The sequence below is a fragment of the Carassius auratus genome, chromosome 9 (genome assembly GCF_003368295.1).
Source record: "Carassius auratus strain Wakin chromosome 9, ASM336829v1, whole genome shotgun sequence".
Lineage (NCBI taxonomy): Eukaryota > Metazoa > Chordata > Actinopteri > Cypriniformes > Cyprinidae > Carassius > Carassius auratus.
In genome coordinates, this window is record NC_039251.1 from 2,221,206 (window position 1) to 2,240,016 (window position 18,811).

Sequence of the window (18,811 nt, forward strand, 5' to 3'; positions counted from 1 at the left end):
TTGTTTTGCCAGTGCAAAGGATTGATTGAAGTATAACTGAAGGCCATTTTGTGAGAACTGCAACTAGAGGCGCAAATGTTTTTATATCATTATATTTTGATCTAGATTTGATTGCAGACATCTTAACGCATCTATAGTATGAATACGTTTGTACATGTTGTGTTGCGTAACTTTGTAACATTTGTTGTGTAGGAGATTTATCTGATAAAGCTTCTTGCTATCATTTCACCAGATGGCATAACACACTGTCCTCTTTTGTTTGGTTCATTGAACTGGGTAAGTTTCCAGTACTGGAAAATGCATTAGTCCTATTCCATAAAGCTTAAGTGCACTCGGCAACGTAAGCTACTTCATATTGTAACTAAATGGATTGGCTATATCATGGTGTTTTACTGTTATTATTATATATCTTCACTATATAAAGCACAGTGTGCACAGAAGGATGATGTCATACATGACAGATGATGACAGCAGCTTATGAGCTACTAAATATATGAGATTTGTATAAGAGACCTAGTTATTGTGCTTTAACACTGATTTTTATTCATGTGTGATTGAGATACTTTGAATAAATACCATTACAAAAACACTCAATAAAATGACTCCTAGGTGCAAAGTTTTTTAAAGTGTGCTGCTAAATCTCTGATGTGTTAAACTGGCAGCATTCGCCTTCGACTCTCAAAATAACATAGTGTTTAGAGTCAAATCTAAATGTCAAGATAAACTTATCTCAGAATATGCATTCATGAAGTTTAGCTCCTGTTTGGAAAAAGTATGCTCTCATGGTACTGCAGCGGTTACTAATGCAGGTTATTAATAATTGTCAGGTTATTTACTTAAAACAAATAATGGTACAGTATTATATTTTTTTTTTCCAGATTTAAAGTCTATTTTTCTATTTGTGGTGTAACTATTTAAATTCATCAACTGGGAAGGCAGCATTTCAACCCCCTGTTCTTGACTGTGGCACAAACAGTGATGAGAAGCAGCTCTCTTCAGGAGGAACACAGTTTGTTAGTGAGCAGGAGACGACGACATACCCCGACCCAGCTAGAGGAAGGTGATGCCAAGTGCCCTTTAGTTGTGCCTCCTGGAATCTGAATATAAATAAATCCTGCTTCTTTAAGTGACCCTGAAGCACACAAGTGGCATGGGTGTATTTGTAGCAATAGCCAACAATATGGCTCAAAATGACAAAAATCATTATGATACCAAGTAAAGATCATGTTCCATGAAGATATTTTGTAAATTTCCCACTGTATATATATATCAAAACTTGATTTTCGATTGGTAATATGCATTGCTAAGGACTTCATTTGGACAACTTTAAAGGAGATTCATTTCATCTCAATATTTAGATTTTTTTAAACCCTCAGATGATGTACAAATCTCAATTTCAAAAAAATTCACCCTTATCTTATGACTGGTTCTGTGGTCCTGGGTCACATTTCTAAAGGTTTATATTCACCTCTATGACAGTACCAAAATACTTTTTTTTTTTTTTTCCATCTTATGAATTATTTTATTCAGCAGTGATGCATTAAATTGCTAAAAGTGACAGTAATGACATTTATAATCTCATTTTATATCTCTCTATATATATATAAAGATAGAATCTATATATATATAAATTTTTATTTTTATTTTTATACACATATTGCTAAATGTGTGACTGAATAATATAATAACTTAATAATATTGATAGTTCATCGTCTAGCTGACTACGTCTTGTATTATTATTATTATTTTTATTTTTTCTAAAATCCTGTCAAATGTGCACAAACTACTAGCTACTACTAAATATTGTAGAAACATAATTTTCTGTAAAGTTGCTTTGTAACGATTTGTTTTGTAAAAAGCGCAAAATTCAAATAAACTTGAATTGAATTGAATTGAATATAAAGAATTCTTCAATTTTGTTTAAAAGTTCACCTTACCTGAAGTAAGGTTAACAGGAATAATTGAGTTGTTTAAAAATATTAAAATAAAGTTATATTAAATTGTAGTAATATTCCACAATATTACAGTTTTACTGTTCTCTGATTACATAAACGCAGCCTTGGTGAGCATAAGAGACTTTAAATAAAAATCTTGAAAGTTATTAAGTCTATTAAGAGGAAACTTTACCCACGTATCAGTGCACTAGCTCTCGGTTTCTATTGCATACAGAAGTATGTGTGATACACAGCACCAGCGGTCGCTCTCAGACACATAACTGGGCACTGATCCTGGCTGCAGTCACACAGAGTCGACCTGCCACAGCTGCTGGGAAAAATACACAAAAACTCAACGGTAAAAGAGGAATCAAAAGTTTTCTACAGGCCCGATTTGCCAACTCACACAGAGAGGCCAAGCAAAAGAGCTGGATGAGCAACACAGAGCAGAAGACACAGAGGAAATCTTCACCACATAAAAGGAAATATATTTTAAAAAAACCTAAAACACGCTCATACCGAAGAGCTGCTCCGTCATCGGCAGAGCCATTTACACAGTGCAGTTTGTCATGTACAGAACCATTCAGATTAACACACCGTGTGGTCTTTTCAGTTTGCAGGCCTCTTCCTCAAACAACTGCACAGAATAAAAATTGTATTTCTGAATCAGCATTAATACTCTCAAACGACACAATTCTGAACTCATTTTTATCCCGAACCCCTTAATCTTACAACAAATAAAAATGTTGACCATTTACAAACACATTTTACTACATGATTGGTAAAAATAAACTGTTTACAAAGTTGCCAAAATGCAAGGGATGTGCATAGGTCTTTTTTATCCCCCTCTCCTGGTCACCGGCTCCACCTGTTTGAATGTGTTCATCCAGACGAATGGAATGTTTTCTGCTGCGGGGGACGGTCTGAACACAGCTAACACTGACAGCATGGACGCTCGTGAATGTTCACATGCATGAGATCTCATTCAAATCTCTAAAACATTTATGTGCGTCTTTAGAGAGACAGTATCCACATGTAGAGGAGGGTGAAATAGGAGAAACAAACCAAACAAAGGCAAAGGGTTGAAAGCTGAATGGCAGAGTTGTGCTAAAGCAGCTGGGCTCTGCCGCATGGATAATGTGGGATTATGTGTAATGGCTGAGTTAATGGACGGCTGGACAGATGAAAGCTGTGAGGATTCTGCTGTTGGAATACAGCACTTTCAGTCTGGTACTAACAGAAACACGGGCAGCCAAACTACTAAAATATTCCTTTCAGGAAAATGCATCATTTAGGATACTGTCTCTTTAAATCAAACGTCTACAAAATGTTGCCTCCTAGCTATATAGACATGACAATATTTAGTCATTTATTTTATTGATTTTTTTCATTAATACAACACTACGTCTAGGTAGTCTGTGAGGGGCCAAGACTGGGCTCACTGCAGGTACATCGATCTTGCTGTTAGACGTCAGAAGTGGGCTTCTGTTTGCATCATGGGAAAGTTGCAAGGTTTTTTTTTCTTCTTCTTCTTGCAGAGATGCACCACAAAGTATGAGGTTATGAAGGGTATAAGGTTACAGGTCGATGGGTTTGCTGTTTTAGTAGACCCAGGACACTGGAACCCACTGGGCCGTGGTGCAAACCAGGTCTATGGCTTCCTCCAGGAGCCGAATAGTCTCGTCAATCTCATTATTAATGATGGTTTGGTCAAAATAGTGTGCGTATGTCTTCTGGAGGATCTCGGACTCCTTCTGCAGCCTCTGTAATGACTCGTCCTGCAGCAAAAAGAAGAAGAGTAAGTAAAAGTGAAGATGAGAGGGAAAAAAGGGCCTTTTGAAAAGATAACAGATGAATTCTGATAACGTGCCCATGTAAGAAAAGTTCAGTTATGATCCTTAAGATATAAATGGAGGATGGGAGAGTTGGGAAGGATGGTACTAGTGTATATATACAATATCATTCAGAAGTTTGGGGTCGGTAAGATATTTTCACCAAGCCTACATTTCTTTAATAATAAAAGATAATATTACTTCAGTCTTCAGAATCACACGATCCTTCAGAAATCTGTCTTAAACTGTTTTGCTGCTTAATATTTTTGTGGAAACATTTTATTATATATATATATATATATATATATATATATATATATATATATATATATATATATATATATATATATATATACATATTATTTGTTTTTGTAAAATTGTAAAAAAAAGTGTTTTTCCTGTCAATTTTGCAAAAATTTTAATGCATTCTTGTAAAAAAAAAAAAAGTATTGATTTCATAAAAATGTATATATATATATATATATATATATATATATATATATATATATATATATATATATATATATATATAAATAAATGTTTAAATTAAAAAGTAAAAAAAAAAATTCCTACTGACCCCAAACTTTTTAACGTTAATCAGTAGTAAGATGTGGATCAGGGTTTTCTTAAAAACAGCCATCTGTCCAATTGACCTTAGTTATAAAGGTCATAAAGGAAGTGGACCTGTTTGGGAAGAGCTTTGTAGGCACTAGGATCTAGTTGACTTCCTGTCATACTCACAGGCAGCTTCCTGCACCATCTGGGAAGCTGAGCGTGATGTGAGGAAAGTTAGAAGAAATTATAAAACATGCCAAAAAAGGCGCATGCAAAAACAAAGAAAGAAAGAAAAAGCAAGCGGCTAAAGAGAGATGTATCTGAATGAAAGAAGGAAGAGAAGTCAGGTGTTGTTCTGTCAGTGAGAGCTCCTGATCTCACCTCGTTCATGCCGGGAGTGATGGTTGGTGCAGCAATGAAAACCACATAGGGAGCAAATTCAGCTGTCCGTAAAACCTTCAGTGCCTGAGAACATTTCAACACAAGACTGTTATTACTCTACATTTCCTATCTCCCCATCACATGTGTCTTAATATAACTGAGGTATGGTATTCAATTATGATTAAGATAGAATCAAATTTGTAAGTTTTCTATATATAAAGTTTCAGCGTCTTCTTTTCTCCTGAATAAATGCAGAGGGCAGTTAAAGGTTGACCTGTGGCTCTACGTCCAGTATGGCTACGAGTCCCTGCTCATGGATCTTGCGTATTGTCTCCAACCGCGTGCCGTACATCGCGTCCTCGTGGCTGCCGTACTCCAGGTAATCGTTGTTGGAGATGTCCTGCATCATTTGGTCGTGGGATACAAAGAAATAATTCTTGCCGTTCTCTTCATCTTTCTTTGGAGGTCTGGTTGTGTCTTTTGGGACAGAAATGAGTTTGAGTTTGAGTTGAGCAGCAACCAATCGGTTGAGCAATCATGTGGACTGTTAGAGACAGTGATTTGGGAAGGTTTCTTACGTGGAATGGGATAAGCAAATCTGTCTGGGTGTTTGGTGATGAGTGTGTTCTTGATGTGTCTTCGGCCAACACCGTGAGCACCTGCCAGTCGACGGCAAACCACACATGTAAGAGATGTGCTTCATGCATAATAACTAAGGTAAGATGTGGATTTAAACCAAGATCTACATACATACCTAGTAAAACTAATGTTTTCCTCTTGAATGCTGGCAACTTCACTACTTCCTCATATGTGACCAGATCTAGTTGATCAAACACTAAAACAAAAACGAACACAAGATTATTATTTAATAGCAGGGAGGGATTGATCTTAAATTTCAAAAACGGTTTGCTGTTGTCATTAGACTATAAAAAAACGGTTTAAACGTAAAAAACAAATGTGGACTCTTACAAAGGAAAGGGGGATGTTTTTGGGTAATTTGTGTTTAGGCTGCTTATGTAATGCTACAGGCCTGATGGGGGATTTAATACTGTGTCTGACTGACATTCAATCTCCACCGCAGCAGTGTGTTCAAATGCAGCGCAGAAGCTGAGCTGAGAAAACACATCCCAGCCGCTCACACTTGGCATTTCTGCATATTCAAACTTGTCACCAATGTCAAACATGGAGATATTCTGGATGCACAATTCCCCTATTTTTACATTACCACTGCCATCATCTCATGAGCAGTTAATCTTTAAAAACAATATGACTTTAATAACACTTGTTAACACTGTACATTATGTAATTCTGGGTCTGTAAGATTTTTTAAAATGTTTTTGAACGAAGTCTTAGATTCACCAAGTCTGCATTTATTTGTATAAAAATACAGCAAAACAGTTACATGTTTAAAATGACTGCTTTCTATTTTAATATAATCTTAAATATTATTTATTCCTTTGATGGCAAACCTGAATTTCTAGCAGCCAAAAATCATTCTAATATATCTTACGGCCTCCTAACTTTTAAACAGAAGCATATTTATTCAACATAATTTATAGTGAATGTGCAAAGGAGAATTAAGAAGATGATTATCAATTAGATTTCAGTCATCACACAAAGCCTTGATTGTTGCATGCACGGACTACTTCTATCGTGCTTTTTGCAGTTTTTATTTTAATTTTTTAATCACTATAAGTTGAAACCGACACCAGTTAATTTTCACATTCTATCACTAGTAATGCTAGCATAAAAATGAGAAACCGTCAGATGGGCTAAAATGATGATTCCTCTGAAATACGACTCCACTAAAGGACAAAGTATCTTTTATTGCTTATGTGAACTTCCACAAAGCTATATCACTAAGACTTTTCTACCATGGTGTTTCGGTTGCATGAGGAGTAAAACTGGCTGCAGTGTGCATGCGGGGCATCGGTGTGTGCAGGAGACAGTGAGTTGACTTGGTATTGGGAAACGTGAGCCATCTCTGTCATTTACATGTGAAACGTGATTCAAGCACTCATCTATCTCTCTCAATAAATGCCTTAAATGATTCATGCACCTCTTTCACATGACCTTGAGTATGCAGCTCTATACATGTAGGATATTTAATGGATTTGCACACAGAGAAGCCTCATGTTGTGCTGTGGGTCAGTGGAAATAAGTGCACAGGGTTCAGAGAATACAGACTTAAAAATAAACTGAAAACACAAAGCACAAAGCACAACACAACAAAGTAAACCACGAATACCATACAAACATTCAAACACACACTTAAAAAAAGATCTTTGTTCTGTTGATTGAGAAAAATGACGGTTGCTAATAATAGGCAAAGATGGTTTCAGGGTTAAAAAAAAAAATCACCGTGGCAAGGGCAATGAGTGAGACAGAGACAGACAGAGAAAGAGAGAGGTAAGCACAGAGGCTGTATGGCACAGCAACACAGTTACTTACATGCACAGAGGCCATTGGTAGATAGACAGCATGTAAAATGGACAGGGGAGGGGGTCATTGAGTTATGGCTCAGTTAACAGAACATCAGTAAACAAACACAACTACAAGCACACCCAAAGCTGTGATGCTCGAAGCACAGAGACATGATGGCCATCCGTGAGCTCGGGCTGCTCTGGATGGGCCACTTTCAGAGCATGCGAGACGTCGCCGCTCTAACAATGAAACATGCCTCTGACATTCACAGCAATGCACTTGCATTATCAAGACCGGAATCTGAAAGCAGCCATTACACTGTGGAATTAAGAGGTTTTTCAGAAAATCTGCCATAGTATTATAATTTACGGTCACAATATGAGTAATGTTCTATAACAGCAACGCTATAAATCATGACATGTGTGGACGTGTATATATACATTACATAATCATGTGGTAATGCCTATTCTTAGATAACCCAGTGAATTAAAAACTTGGCAGATGAAAGCTACATAATATTATTTATTTATTTTTTCAGTCACACAAGCCAACAGATCATATTATTCTTAACAAATGATAGTGATAGTCATGTCTACCACAGTATAAACAAAGCAAAATGTCTACTGGCCGACACATTTCTACCATCGCTCTGTATCATTACAGCTCTCCTTGCTATGTTTACTAGATGCTTTCTTAGAGGGACAGTTCAAGTGTCCACCATCAAACCCACCTCCTTCAGGATTCATGCATGTATACATTAAAGTTCCAAAATTTGGGCTCTGTAAGATTTTGTTTTTGAAAAAAAAAAGTCTCTAATTGGAACAAAAATGCAGAAAAAATAATGTGAAATATTAAAATGTATAAGAATTGTTCATTACATTAATCTATTTTTAAATATAATTAATCCCTGTGATGGCAAAGCTGAATTTTCAGCAGCTATTACTCAACTCTTCAGTGTAACATGCAACATCTTTTAGAAATCGTCCTATTATACTGATTTGGTGCTCAAGAAACAAACACAGGATCAATGTTGAAAACAGTTGTGCTGCTTAATTTTGTGGAAACCATGAAACTACTACTAAAAAAAATCTATCTATCTATCTATCTATCTATCTATCTATCTATCTACGGTATCTATCTATCTACATCCTCTTTCTTCATTTATTTCGTTTTCTAAATTGGCATAGAAATTCCAACAAAATTTGTTTTCTTTTAGCGGGTATCATGTACAATTATATTTTGACATCTTAACAAAAATAAAGGGATGGGAAGACAGGGAAAAAGAAGAAACAAGTCATGGTGGTGGGGTTAGGGTTCAAATCTAACCTTAGAGTTGATGGGGGAGCATAACAATACTTCTTTTTATTAAAGATTCCTTTATAAAAATAAAGTTAAAAACAGCATTTATTTGAAATAGAAATCATTTGTAACACTGTACGTTTCTTCACTGTCAATATTGATTATTTTAAAGTAGCCTTGCTATATAAAAGCATTAATTTCTTAAAAAAAAAAAAAACACCTACTAATCCCAAACTTTTTTCTGTTTAATGTTCATCTGCCAGGTAAATATTGTAAGTTCAATCATGCCAAAAAGCAATAGCAAATCTCTCTGCATGATATTTATGCTTCATTCGTGTATGTAGCATGAACTGTGCATTATGAGAAAAACAAGCAGTGTGAACAACCCTGTTTGAGACAAAATAAAAAACATGATCTTGTAGGTTTTTAATGATACAATGAAAAGTGGATTGAGAAGATGTGTGTCAACGCTGAAATTACTAGGATGGAACAGAGTAAAGGGAGGGGCTAAAAGGACATCAAAATTGTGCACACATTGAGCTAAGCCACAACTGAACTGACCCCCTTGTGCTTTCACACATAACTGAGAGAAGCACTTTTCTGGCCTGTAGATACACACCTCTTTAAATATAGGTCTGGTGCAATGTTGTTGTTTTGTCTTGCAAAGATGAAATTCTCCTTGTGAGAGACAAGTCCTTACCAACTGCTTCCTATTGGAAATTCCTATTTTCCTTCCTAACCTGATCTGAACCTGCACATTATAGCTGGAAAAGCCCAAAGCACAACTGTTACAATGCTCCTTGCCTTAGACAAACCCCACAAAATCAAAACAGTTTCAGACAATTAAATAATCCTGGAGGAATTTGTATGAGACCTGAAAAAGGCTGTAATACCCCAAAGAGTCTCATTTCCAGCCTCACTGGCTGAGTGAGCTCAAATCAGACTCAGTAAAGTGGGGCACTGGGCTCTGGAGGGATTACTGTCTGATCTGCGCTCCCCGCCGCTGATGGCTGAGGGAGCAGTGCTCAACACAACACAGCCTGTTTGATCATCTAAGTGATTGGGTGCTCAGAGAAAACCGTGATTCCAGCGACCCAGATCAGACCAGATCTACCGTTGGGCCTCCTTAGGCCAGAACCATTTGATGCAAGTAGGAAAATGCAGATTTAAATGCTTGGCCAACATATTTTTGAAATATTGTTAACTAAACATTAAAACAACTTTAACTTTCTCAGTATAACTGTGTTCAAACCAACTGCCATGACACTAGTAGACTAACTTAATCGCATAAGACAACAGCTGAATCTATGCCACAAAGAATTAAGGCAAAAGGGAATCCAACTCAATACTTGAAAGATGCACCAGTGAGTGCAGTTTCGACAGGGAACAGTAATGAAATAATAATATCAAAAATATTTCAAAAATGTACTTTGCCATTAGTACAATGATAAATCAAAGCTAATTATTAAATTTCACCAAAACACACTGCAACACTACAAATTCTATGCATGCACCACCACAAAATTGGGGATTTTTAATTTTTTAAGATGACTGACATTTACGCTTACCAAGACTACATTTATTTGATCAAAAATACAGTAAAAAAGTGAAATATTATAATTTAAAATTACTCTTTTCTGTTTTAATATATTCTAAAACGCCATTTATTCCTGTGATGCAAAAATTCTAATATGCTGATTTGGTGCTCAAGAAACATTTCTTAACATTATAAATGTTTAAAACATTTGTGCCATTTTTGTTTTTTCTATAGACCGTAATATGATTACTTTATAAAAAGAAAGCTAAAAAACAGCATTTATTTGCAACAGAAATATTTCTATTGTTAAAAGTTTTACTGTCACTTTTGATTAATTGAATGGGCTATTCTTTGTTATCGAAAAAAAAATAATCTTACTGACCTCCAGCTTTTGAATGGTAGTGTACCTGCATTATAAACTTCCTTCAGAAACACTGCATTATACAACAATGCAGAATCAAGGTTGTGTAGCTAGAAAAATTTGAACTGACATACTTGAACTGAATGAGTTTCTGGCTTTATGATTCAGTGGAGTCACAGTCCCTGTATCTACAGGCGGAACTAACAAATCCACCTTTTGGGAAGCTCTCCTTTAAACTATTCCACACCACTGGGGAGATCTTGACAAGAAGGAACGACGGTGTTGCTTAACATCCTGTGTGTTCGAAGGCAGTGACCTGATCCTGAGCCTAAATGACTCGCTTATATAAGATGTTAAGAGAGGTGGGGTTCACCATGCTTCTAACGAGATCATGTAATTGCCATCTTTCATAGTGTCAGGATCGATTTATATAGAGGTCGTAAAATCTGCATCCAGTCAAAGTATATCACAGGTGCATCTCCAGTGAAGGTTGTGTGTTGGTTTAGACCTGGAGCCACGATGAACACATGAATTTCATCCATGACATTTATGAGTTACCCATAGTAAAGACATGTTTTCTCTCCCATGGTCCTTTACCAGCAACCACACACTCTTACAGAAAACATGGGTGTCTGACTTATGGTCTTTGGATTGCCCGTGAGAACACACACATAAACACACTTGTTGCATAGTAGTATATATATGCAGGTGTGCTCATCAGTGATAACAACCCAGGTTTCCACTGTGGCTGGCTTTAATGAGTCCCTTTGGTAATTGAAACAAAATGAAAGACTCTTAATGGACTGTTTGGTCAGGGAACAGCAGGCAGAATCAGACATGCAGCTACTCGGCTATGTATTGGCACAAGTCACCCTGCTATTTGTGGAAATGCTGCAGTCAGGACCTCAGGTTATTTGAGCCAGACAGCACAGGGCCAGGTTACCTGCCCATACCTTCCACTAGACACACAGAGACACTCCCTACAGCCTCGAAACTACAGTTTAAATCATTCAATGAAGACGCTTCTAACAACACCTGCTGACAACCATCCCATGAGGGTAAAGTCTGCTGTCGCTGAAAAGCAGGAATTAATATAAACATAATACTAATGATAGACTGTCACTGATGTAAAAAAGACATACATGCATTCTTCCTGACAGTGTTCCACCTGGTCTGAGTTAGCAATGGCCATCAACAACATAGAGTTCTCTTGTGCTTCTGATCATATGAGTATCTGACAACAGTAATGATGTCTTAAAAACAAACAAACAGTCAATTCCAGCATTTGATCATCTACAAAGAGATTCATTTACCAGGTCATTCCATAAAGTGGATCTCATATGAGCCTCTTTTTTATTACTTAATTGTTTTCTTTGATATGTTTGTCAGTAATGAACTAAATATCTTCTTTAATTATGATCTAAATATGCCAACCCTGTAAATAATATTTTTGTATAGTAAACAAATCCTAATTTAAAAAAATAGATACCGTATTTATTCATTCAAATACCAGCAGTGTGTACAATTCTCTTGTTTCAAGTGTGTAATTTTAAGAGTGTAATTTCAATTTACAATACTTGTAATAAACGTCAAATTAAATTGGAAAAACTGTTGGGTTTGGAGGTTGGGGTTGGTAAGTTTGTTTTTAAAGGTTTTAATGTTCGTAAGTCTCTCTTATTTGATTAAATTTGAATTTTATTTTAATTGTGAAATATTATAAGAATTTTCTATTTTAATATATATATATATATATAAACAATACATCTTTTAGGAAAATTAAAAAGAACTGCATTTATATATATATATATATATATATATATATATATATATATATATATATATATATATATATATATATAATAAAGCGTATTTATTTTGATTAATGGCACACTGCAACATTTGCAACATGTATCTGGTAGAATGCATAAAATCTTATAACATTTTTATAAGGTCCTATGCATTCTATCAGATTAATGTTGAATAATGTATTGATTTATATTGTATATCAATTTACTTCTAAGTAGAACAGGCAGTCATTTTAAGAATGACCCTATTGTGTTTTAAGGGAAAAGTTCTTAAGAGTGAATGTTTATCATTAATCAATACTTGTTTACATCTCCCTGAGAGCTGCTATTTTTTGTGATGTCGTACGTTCACATCAGTGTTAGAAGCCTATTCTTAGATCTCCAATAAGGAGGAGCTGATTGACCAAAATCTAGCTACTGTCTGTATGAAGAGAGAGGGAAGGTGCAGCAAGCCATCGGAAACTCTACCTGCGTTGTGCTTTGCTAGGTATTTGTCTTTGTACTGCTTTTTTTTCTTGCCAAACCAAGTACAGCTTGCCTGCTGTTCTTGCTTGGTTTTCTCCATGGCTATACAGGCCACCCGCCTAGAACAAAACAAACAAAAGAAACAAATAGATGAACATGTGGTTAGTGTGCTGCATATCTGTTAGCCTTGATGATAACACATCTTTGAGTACTGTATCTTCTGTCCCTTCAACCTCAGCAGCAGCCAATCACAGTCTTCTGGTTTTCAACATACAAACAAAAGAAATGACTGAAGTGGTGATTCTGCTCTAGGAAAGAACCTAACTCACCACTCCTGAAGTTCAGGTGAGGGAATCAGTCCTGCTGTGCCATTCTTGGTGTTTTCCAGTTTTCCTTGCCACCAATTATGGTCATCTTTGTTGATAATCTGAATTATGTCACCCACTCTGAAGCGAATCCCTGCCTCTTTACAGGGGATGAGGTCATCCTTCACCGGATCATACTCGAACTGCGCCCGTACATAGATCTGAGAAAAGACATAAGTCGAAGTCAGAAAAACCCTACAGTGGGACAGACACAGCACAGGAAAGGAAGTCAGGGTACAAGAGGAGGTTAAGGTGCAACTGGAGGTCAAGGTACAAGTGGAGATCAGGTTTCAGTTGAGATGATAGGCATGCTTGGCTAAAGCTGCAGGGAATGAAAACTGAGCATGCTGGCAAACTGATGATGCATGTAAGTATGTATGAGAGTGAGTTACGAGTCCTTGCTGGACATTTAGTGCAGTTGAGTACTGAACTGCAGGCTGAGGGTAGAGTGGTGTGTGACTCCTGGATTAAAAATAAATGACACTGAACTGACTGAAAGGGGCCTTTAAGTACAAAGACTGCAAAAATCGAGCTTAATGTTATATTTTCACACTGGTGATGTAATTGTTTCTGAGTCCTTGCTACATTTGGACTTGCATGGTTACACAACAGTTTTTCAGGGAAGTAGATTGGGCTTATTCTTTAAAATCTTACCTTTATGGAAAATTTATCCTTGATTGGAGGTCTGGAGATCTAGGGCATGAGAGTATTACAAACATCATGCAATATCATGGCACTGTGGCAGCATTAATACGGAACTGTTATTGGGGTTGGTGAGATGAAGAATGCAGCTATACAAGCTAACGTTCCAAAAAGTTATGGGTTGACAAAATGGAACAAAGCAGGGTGGAGATATCAGTCATATATATATATATATCACTCTGTTCTCATCACTAGGAACATAGCAGATCATTTCCAGCACTCAGTGATGCACTTCAGCCAACACAGATGGACACGTGCTGGCAGATGGCGCCCTCTGCTGATTGTATGTCTCCCTTTCTACTTCTCATCCTATTAGGACACAATGCTTAAAGGCAAGGACTAGAGATTAGAAGAACAAATTGTGATGGGCTTTCTGATTCACATGTTCTCATCTTTTTTGATTTGCAGGGTAATCTCGATGGGATGTCAGAGGAAACACACACCACTCTGTAAGCCCAGGGCAAGAAGAAAAGCATGAGACTGTATGGGGTTAGGATAAGACAGACACACCAATCTAACATGTCCCTTTTTATCTAAGATAAAAGTTAACAGGGTCTGAATAATAATTGCCTTGGAGTTGATATGATTTGTAAAAAGTTGGTTCAAATGGGTATTTTTAAGAAAACTAATTGTCTTTTTCATATATTAGGTTATCTATTGTTTGTGAGGGATGCTCATCAGAACAAAGATTTGAACTTAAATATGAATAAAACATTTAATTAATAAAATAATTTATTTAATAAACATTTATTTTTAAATGGAATAAAGGTAAAATGCAGTAAAAGTAGTTACATTTAATTCAAATTTCAAAGCATATTCTTGATATTTTCTCAACTGGTTCAACGCATAGAATAACCAATCTGTAAAAATAAAAATTAAATATTAAAATGATAATCTCCCTAAAATTTATGTAAGCTTTAAAAAGCTTTAAAGCATAAATAACAACAAACCCAGTCTGTCTGTAGAGCAGCTAATGGTGAATGGCGTTAGTACAAAAAACTGATAGAGGAAGCAGGATGTTAATAGCGGTGAATCACTATGTTCATTCAATCTCAAGCACAAAAGCAGTGTGGGAAAGCGTTAGTCAGTAGAGGGTGCTAAGACTGATGGATGCTCTATTCACCTGGCGTCCTTTTGGCTGGATGGTTGACGGCAAGTCCTGTAAAGCAAAGCCCAGCAGTGAAAGAGAGACTGACCATTTACAGAGGAGAGACAGGACTCATGAAACAATTAAAATAACAATTAATAACGATAACAATGAAGAGAAATATACATTCAACAAAACATAACATAAAAATCGGTGTAAAACAAACTGGGAGCAATGCTAACTTCACAAGGGAGAACCACAAAAGTTACTTCATTCTGTGTGTATACATGTGTTAAAAGAGAAGAATGGCTGTCGAGGGTAAATCTCAGAACAGTAACACACAAGAAAGCAAGGAGCAAGCAAGCAGCTTCAGCACCACACTCCATTCAAGCATGTTCATGAGGTGGAGACTAACCCCCTCTATGAAGAACACCAAGTGGGTCCCACTGGGTCGGATAGCAGGGGTGGGCGATACTAACAAACGTCATTTCAAATTTTGGACGGTCAAAATATGTATTTACAGAGTTTATTTAAATTTTACTGGAAAAAGAATTATGCAAACTATAATTATTATCAAACTAGAATTATATTAAGTATAAAAGCAGGAAAAGGCAACAAAAGCAGCTCACTGTACATTTACTTTTTTGTAAGAATATTTCAATTATATAATTAATAAATATTTATTAATTATTATTGTGTGTTACAGTACTTACCATAATTGTATGTTTTATATTAAATCTGAATATTTTAATAAATATTTTTAATAAATACTTATTTTATTTAAAACATTTTTTTTCTGCTTCGAATATTTATAAGAATATATCCATTATATCTAAATAAATAAATTCCACTTACCAAAACTTTTTGCAGACTAAACTAGTAGGAGAGTTTGACAGCATAAAAGTAACTAAAAGGGACAGGGTTAAGCGAAGTCCCATTCTCAACCACATGAGTACTAAACACATTAGTCAAAACTGATATTATTTGATTTTTTTATACTGATTTATCATGTCAACTTTATCGCCCACCCCCTAGTTCAAATGGCAGTGCTAATGGAGATCTTACTGCATTTTGTTAAAAGTATGCAGGCGTTTTTATTTATGCTAGGAATCCTTTGCATGCCTCCACTGAGTTTCATTGTGCTTGCTGTCAGCCACAATACATTCACTGCTTAACACAAAGGAATTAAAAAGTATAATAGTAGATCCCATGTCCACTGCACAGTGTTCCTGGGAACCACATACTGTATTCAGAGTGAGAGAGCTACAGCAGCACAAGCACACCAATTTGTGAACTGAGATAACGGAAACTATGTTCAATGGATGTTAGCCGCTGTCTTGTTTAGTCTTTTGCATTTTGTGTTTATTAAGACAAACTTGAAAAACAAAACCATTAAAACCTGGACATTACACAAACCTAATAACATTCAGTGCAAATTAAGAGGTATGGACTGCAAGAACTGGGTAAAATAATCACAAACAACATTAGGAGATTGTTGGGGAGGGAAGCTGGTTGTTATTTGAAGTTGCCTGGGATCCTTACCAAGATAGAACTGTTAATGCTGGGAATGGCCATTAGCAGGGGGACTGTCTGGAGGTGGAGGGGGATTCTTTCTGTTAATTAAGATAAAAAGGTCAGCGAAACAGCAGAGCAAACTAACACTAGCCAACACTGCGGTGCGAATCGGGGACATCATGTAAGGAAACCAAAAGATTTGCTTGAGATTAAAGTTATTAAATAGACATTTTAAAAGCATGGTAATGTTACAGATACCAAAACAAAAATGTTTTGATCACCAGACTGCATTGTAGCTTCCCACCAGAAGGGGGAGCCAACGGAATGTACACATTTTCCTTTCCTTGAGAGATTTACTGCTTGAAGGAATTCCACATGAAATCTGACCACTTTAATTTCAACATCCTCTCACTCATGTGATATGGCAGGGGACTGTTATTGAAAAAATTGATTTCTGTAACCAGCATGGTACAGACTCGCTTTTAAATTGCTAATAATGCTGCAACACTGTCTGTGAACATTCTCACATTGTTACATCTAGACTTCCCTCAACACAGGGTGATATGTAAGCTAGGCTTCCGATATCTTGGTTGTGAAATTGGGTGTGCCAGTAGTGACTGAGCCAGGCCTTTAGGTCTGGCAGGGGTGGAGGCTTTTGGGGAGAAAAGCATTAAACACGCAGCCATCAGGCAGGCAGTTAGTCACAAAGAATCCACGGCAATCAACCCCACCACAAAAGCCTGACAGGGCCGGGGAGGCAAACCACAGCACTGGCAGAGAGAGGACACTGGCAGAGACAGAGCGGAGGACAGTGCAAAGGCCATGAAGTCCATTACCTCACAGGACGATTGCTGTGTACGGTAGCTTGGGACAATCTTAAAGGTGATGCTGCCTCTTCATTTCCCGCTGTCAACAGAAAACAAAAGGAAATTATTACAAATAATTTTTAACTGGATCATGTCTTATGTATCCTCATATAGCTCTATTTATTTCAAAGAATAATGGAAAAAGTAGACAATAAAACACAAATGGGAACAGAATGGAAAAAGTAGACTGTTAATCTGCACTGTGATAAATGTGTGTGGCCACATTTAAAATGAAATCAATGGTTATTTTAGAGGAGTCTTTTTTTTATTTTATTTAACTGTAATCAGGTAGCTGCTCTGTAACGCTTATGTCTCTCACATTACACCCATTACACTTTACAGTTGGTACAGGTAGTGCACTTTACTGGCTGTGGCCTGTAATTCTGGACATTTTGCTGGATACCTCAATGAAAGTCTAAAAACATAATTCAAACAGCTTGAAGGTGATTAAATAACTTCTGAGCTGAAAATACACAAGTTCCTACTCACAAGCATCTTCTGAAGCTGCTCCACCGTTTGGTTTGCTACACTTATGCCGTTGATCTCCCGGATCTCATCTCCAACATGCAAAGTTCCTTTTTTGTTACAAAAAAAAACAACATTTTAAATGTATTAAAACATCTCACTAGTCTACAAACTTCATAAATTAAAAACTTGACAACATTAACTGCACAAGGTTTAAAATAGGTTTTCCTGCTTGCATAACATGTAGGAGATAGTTGCGTGTGTGTGGCATGTGGGTAAAGGCTTGGGTAAAGGAGATTTTGCAATTTGACCATCACGGGTGACAGCAAAAGCCCTCAATCCTGCCACATGTGAATATGGGTCGAGGGGTTTGTGAAGATTAATGGGTTGGATCTCTTTCCTATTAACTCATCATATGTTTATGGAGATGTACAGGAAAGATGGAAGGCTAGTGGATCTCAGTATAGCAGTGTTGGGTGAAGTTTTGAAGAAAAAAACATCTGGTGCATGTACCTTGTCTGTGGATCATTCCTCCATGCATTATTCTTGCCACGATGCAATGGTTCAAGTCGTTCATTTTCAACGTGATACCCTGTAACAGTGCCCACAAACTTGTTTAAAACCACAGTGGTGAGAATGAAGCTTTCAGGAAGTTTGACTGACAAGTGGATATAAAATGTAACCACTGTGAGAGCTTAATCAACACCATCGTCAGATCAGGTGTGCCAAGTGTGACTGACAACACAGGATATTCGATGTGCAGAGCTTGGATCTGCACACTTTGAAGGTGGACCACTAAACTGTTGTAATATTGTTGCTATGCAGTCTTTAGGCTTATATATGTGTGTGTACATGTACAGGAAATGTGTGAACTCATACCATCGGTTCATCTGTGTTTTTCTGGAACTGAACCAGGCGCACTCGTGTAACATTCTCTATGTCCATGTCTCCGTTTGTGCTCTCAGGTGAGTCTCCGTTGAGATATGGTGATGTCGGGGGTGGGGTGACCCTCAGTGCCTCGTCACTGTATACCTCATGTGCCACAACATCATGAGTCTGAAGTAAGGCCTGAAAAAAAGAGTGATTAAGAGTGAGATTCAAGCACACAATTAAAAAAAACAACACATCACTTAGCAATCACAGAACAATGATTAAGTAACCAATCAAGGCTGTGCAAATACTGCCCACTTATGCTGCGGTGCTCTGGGAGGAGTTGGG

General features: G+C 36.8%; 1 pseudogene; it reads right to left on the minus strand.

The window, feature by feature from the left end:
• Positions 1–2,628: 2,628 nt before the first annotated feature.
• Positions 2,629–18,811, minus strand: part of LOC113109281 (peripheral plasma membrane protein CASK-like) — a 16,791-nt pseudogene continuing 608 nt past the window's right edge.